Source organism: Balaenoptera musculus, chromosome 7 (assembly GCF_009873245.2).
Source record: "Balaenoptera musculus isolate JJ_BM4_2016_0621 chromosome 7, mBalMus1.pri.v3, whole genome shotgun sequence".
NCBI lineage: Eukaryota > Metazoa > Chordata > Mammalia > Artiodactyla > Balaenopteridae > Balaenoptera > Balaenoptera musculus.
In genome coordinates, this window is record NC_045791.1 from 55,434,741 (window position 1) to 55,440,740 (window position 6,000).

The following is a 6,000-nucleotide window of genomic DNA, read 5'->3' on the forward strand; positions in this document are numbered from 1 at the left end:
TATATTGTTATTCTATCACTTATTACCATTCTCCTCCCCACCCCTTTTTTTCCTACTGCCCTCCCTCCTGGGCATCACATTCTCCTCCAATCTCTTCTGGTTGCTCTTTCATCTTGCTCCACAGCAAATCATATGGGAACTTCCCTTTCCTGCTCCTTGGATTTATTTTGCTGTTTCCTGGGTCACTGGTCTTCCCCTTTTTTTCCTCCTTGTTGTGCTGCAAAATATTTTCAAGCAACTTCCCCAAAATGAGCATGTTAAGAAGTAAATGTTCCAAGTTCTTGCATGTCTGAAAATGTCTTCATTCTACTTTCACCCTTAATTGTGTTTGTCTGGATACAATATTCTAGTTTATAATCATGTTACCAAAGAGCTTGGCATCTGTTTCCTCACCGTGTGTTAGTACCTGAGTTTCTGATAAGAAGTTTGATGTCAGTCTGACTCTTGTTCTTCTGTAATGTGGAAGATGAATTCCTACTATTTCACTACTATCAAGTCAAATCCTAACAGTCCATTTTTCCATTTTAAACCTGAGCCCCACAGGTCTGTGTTGTGCTTTTAATGCTAACTTATGATATTTCAGAGATGTACTTTGAAAATATAGAAAAAATGTCTAGTAAAGAGATGAAGAAAATGTTTCTTCTCTACTGCAGCTACAAAGGGAGAGGCATTCTTCCTCATCTTAAAACTTGGTCAAGGGATCTGATGAGGAAGGTGGTAAATGTGAACTCTCACAAGGACACCACTCTTGTTTCCTATGTGGTATGAAGTCTTGCACAAATATTCATAACTCTTACCAGCTCATTCTCTTCTCTCTAATATAAATCTATCATTGGAATTATTATTTGAGCAAAGGAGTCTTGTAGATGCTAGAGATTTTAAAAATTATTGCCATGTCATGTGAACATAACCTTCAGTGACACCTGTTTTACTTGTTATGGTTTGTTAGGATAGTCTTATTTGTTGTCCTGGTGATAATGTTGTAGTTGACACCTATGTTTCCAAGTGGTATAAACATTATCAGAAGAGGATTCTTGGCTCTCTCCTCTTCCTGTTTGCATAATGGACAAGTAAGTCTACTTTGCTAGAGTCCTTAGCATGACAAAGAGTTTGAGTCTTGTCCATTTACATTTCTACATGGTTGTATATTCAGTTGCTTCAGCACCATGGAACACAGCGACAATTTCTCAAACCAAGAGTTAGTTTTCTTGTTTTGTTTGGTTTTTGTTTTTTTAATTTAATTTTATTTAATTTATTTATTAATTTATTTATTTTTGGCTGTGTTGGGTCTTTGTTGCTGTGCGCGGGCTTTCTCTAGTTGCGGTGAGTGGGGGCTACTCCTCGTTGTGGTGCGCGGGCTTCTCATTGCAGTGGCTTCTCTTATTGCAGAGCACGGGCTCTAGGCACCTGGGCTTCAGGAGTTGTGGCTTGCAGCCTCTAGAGCGCAGGCTCAGTAGTTGTGGCGCACGGGCTTAGTTGCTCCGTGACATGTGGGATCTTCCTGGACCAGGGCTCGAACCTGTGTCCCCTGCATTGGCAGGCGGATTCTTAACCACTGTGCCACCAGGGAAGCCCCAAGAGTTAGTTTTACAAGATATTTTGCTTCTAATACCTGAGTACTATTCAAAACATGTCACCTACAGCAGAAACTAACACACCATTGTAAAGCAATTATAGTCCAATAAAGATGTTAATAAAAAAAATGTCACCTTTTCAGTGTTACTTGCAACATATTTGTATCATTTCAGCGTCCTTCAGGAACTTTGGGAGGGGAGAGGAACATTGAACAACAATATAAAAATGCAAAGTGGCAGTACCTTTAATTTAAAAAAATGTTACCCCCTGCCTCTAGACACACAAATATCCTAGAATATTCTTCTAAATATGGTAAAAATCTTCCTACCAAAACCAAAATTATTCTCTGTATTACCATAACATTAAATCTTTACTAAATCTATTATTCTATAGAGTAATCAGTTCTAGGACATAGAACAATAGAAAAAAATTATATTGTGGAAAAGGAACTTTCCTTAGATCCATATGAAGCTCCATATCATAATTGAAAGTGCTCAAATAGATAATAGATAAGCAGAACAGAATAGAGTCCAGAAATAGGCCCGCATATAGAAGATCACTTGATTTATCACAAAGGTGCCAATGAAATTCATGGGGGAAGGAGAGACTTTTTAATATATGGTACTGGTTCAAAGGATATTTACATTTTAAAATTGGATAGATATTATCAAATTATTCACCAGAAAGCTAACACTAATTTATACTCACCAACATGGCTGAAGAGCACTTCATGGCCTAATCATATAAATATTCAAGGATGTTTGCAAAGAATGGATATTCTGTTTATTGAGCACAAAGTACTCTTTCTGTATAATGCAATTCATTCATTATTCAAGTGACAGGTATTTCCTAGATGCCTCGTATATTCTAGGTACTGCTCTAGGGCCTGGGGACTTGGCTGAAGGCAAAGTACCTGCTTTCTTGGAGCTTACATTCTTGGCGGAGCGGGAGGGGGGTGGTGAGAGATAATAAACAGATACAAAAAATATAATTTTATAGGGTTCTAAGTTGTATGAGGGAAAAACCCAACAGGGCAAGGGGTTAGAGAGACTAGGGGTGAGGGCTCTAGTTCAGATAGGAGAGTCAGGGAAGACCTCTCTGCAGAGGTAAGAAGGAGGCGGCCAAGCAAAGTTAAAGGGGAAGGTGTGTGTCCAGGCAGAAGCTCAGCAAGTAGAAAGGCCCCAGGTCAGGAAAGTGCTTGGTGTGGGAGAGACTCCAAGAGAGACTAATGTGGCTGGAGAGTGTAGGAGAGATGCTCACAGAGGTAGGCAGGGGCTGGTTCGTGCTGACCTTGTTGGCCATAGCAAGACGTTTAGATTTTATTCCAGTGTAACAGGAAGCCGTTGAAGGGTCTTCAGCACTGATGTGGCATGATCTGATTAATATTTATAGAAGATAATTTTGATTGCTCTGAGCAAATGAATTGGAGGGGAAAGAAATGGGACGAAAAGACCTTTAGTTGTGGCCAGAGGGACAGTAGTTTCGACTAGGTGGTAGCTGGGGAAGTGTTGAAATGTGACCAAAATTGGGACATACCTGGATGTTATAACAGGACTTGCTGACGGTTTGGCTGTCAGGGGTTGGGTGGGGCCGGGGGAAGAGGGGAGTCAAGGATGACTCCTAGGTTTGGGGCCTAAACAACTGGGTCAGTGGCAGTGCCACCAACTGAGACAGAGATGATTGAGGGAGACAGTGGGGGGCACTGGAAGAAAAACCTTGGTGTGTATGAGTGGAACAACCCAATGCCCATCAATAGATGAAAGGATAAACAAAATGTAATATATCCATACAATGAAATATTATTCAGCTATGAAAAGAAATGACATACTGATACCTGTTACAACATGGCTGAACCTTGAAAACATTATACTAAGTGAAAAGGAACCAGACAGAAAAGCCCACATATTGTATGACTCCATGTATATGAAATATCCAGAATAAGCAAATCTACAGAGTCAGAAAATAGATTAGTGTTTGCCAGGGGCTCAGGGTGGGAGGAGGAACTGGAGAGTGACTGCTTAATGGAGGTTTCCATTTGGGGTGATGAAAAAGTTCTGAAGCTAGACAATAGAGGTGCCTGCACAACATTGTGAAGATACTAAATGCTGTGGAATTTTATACTTTAGAATGGCGACAGCGGTAAATGTTACTTGTATTTTACCACAGTAAAAAAATCTGAGACAACAACAACAAAAATTTTAGGATGTATGTAGGGAAACTCAAGAGTTTAGTTTGGGACATGTTAAATTTGAAATGCCTATTAGATATTCAAGTAGAGCTAGATAAAGGAATCTGGAGCTCAGGGGAAAGTTCAGGACTGGAGAAATAAATCTGGGAGTCATTAGCATAGGGATGATATTTAAAGACTGAGAATTAGGTGAGAACTGCCATCTAGGAAGGCAGTGGAGGGAGAGAAGAAAGGAAAGACTGAGCCTGGACTACCTTGATACTGGTCAGGAATAGGAGGAGGAGCCAGCAAAACAGGGTGGGCACACTGCTCCACAAAGCAGTAGGAAAGTAGGAGAACGTGGCATCTCTGGAGCTCGGGTAGAGAGCATTTTGGGGAGAGGGGCACCAAGTGTCAATTACCATTGAGAGATGGAGTACAATGAAGATGGTTGGATTTTGTGCGATGGAAGTCCCTGTGATCTTTACAAAGTTGTTTGTAGTTCCAAGTGGTTTTATGCATTACTCAAATATAGTAGCTTAAAATATTTTTTGGTCTATTAATTTTTCCAATAGATATATTAAGGTTTCCACCATCAGTACAGATTGATCAGTTTTTATTTCTCCTTGTTAAATTTTAAAATTCTGTATTAAGAGAACGTGTTCTTGACTCTCATGTCTTGTTAGTGAATTGTGATTTTTATCACTTGGAAATAGCCTTCTTTCCTTTTAATTGTAATGGCATATGTAGCTGGACTTTTTTTTACTCCAAATTAAAACTTGGTTTTTTAATATGGGAACTTAACTCATTCACATTTTATATTGTTAATGTGTTTAAATACACTCATGTTATCTTGGCTTATGTTTTCTATTCAGGTGTTTTTTTGTTTTTGTTTTTGTTTGTTTTCTTTTCTGTTTCTTCTTGCTGTCTTTTGTTTGAGCAAGTTTTCTTTATTCCATTTTCTTCAGGGGTTGACAAAGTTATGAACTCAGTTTCGGTTATTTAGTTAACTTAAAATTTGAACTCTCATGGTTATACATGTTTTTTATCAGCATCAAGAATTAATCTACCTTCATGTCTTCCCATTAAACAAGAAATTTTTACTCTGACTTCCTCCTTTTGCCTCTATAGGTATAAGCAATTTACCAAATTAGTTTTATTCTAGTTAAGTTTTACTTTTTGTTTTGACTCAGTTTTTTCCTTTTACCCCATATTATCTTTTTCTTTGGGTTACCTTTTGTCATTGTTGTTTTGTTCAAGTGCATTTTTGAGAGCCATAATTATTTTAGAGATAGTGTGATTGTGGCAAAACTCCTGAATCCTTGTATGTTAAAAATGTCTCCAATTTGCTCTCACAGTTGATTGTACATTTCCCTTGGTATAGATTTCTAGGTACAAAATCATTTTTCTTTCAGAATTTGGAATGTATTACGCAGGTGTCTTTAGCACCCAATATTGCTGATGAGAAGTCTGATGCTAATCTGCTTCTTCTCTGATCATAAGTAACAGAAACTGGCTCTGGCTAATTTGTGCAGAAAAATAATATGTTGGCTGGCTATTGGGTAGCTCACAGAATTACCTAGAAGGCTGAAAATCAGGCTTGGAAAGCCAGCAGGAACCAAGGGGGCAACAACCAAGGATACTCTGTAGGAACAGTCTGGTTAGGTCATTGCCGCCAGTCTTTGTGGGTATCACTCCAGATACAGGTCCTGGGTGAAACAGCTAACACTCAAATTGCCAAACATGAAAGCGGGGTTATTTGCCAGGCACCCAATAACCACATGTGGTAGGCAGAAAAATGGTCCCAAAGATGTCCATGGCCTAACGCTTGGAACCTGTGAACATGTTCCCTTAAATGGCAAAGGGACTTCACAGATGTGATTAAGTTAGTTTGAGAAAGGGTGACGAGCCTGGATTATCCAGGTGGACCCAATTACATGATTACTTAAAAGTAGAGAAGCTCTCCCATCTGTGATCAGAGGGAGCCGTGACTAATACAGAAGGGTCAGAGAGATGCAATGTTGCTGTCTCTGAGGATGGAGGAAGGGGGCCATGAGCTAAGATATGTGATGGCTGTTGGTAGCTGGAAAATGCAAAACACAAATTCTCCCCTAGTCTCCAGAAAGGAGTGCTGACACCTTGAGCTTAGTCCTGGACTTCTGATCTACAGAACGGTAAAGTAATAAATTTGTGCTGTTTTAAGCCACCGTTTGTGGAAAATCGTTATGGCAGCAATAGAAAACCAATACACCACACAT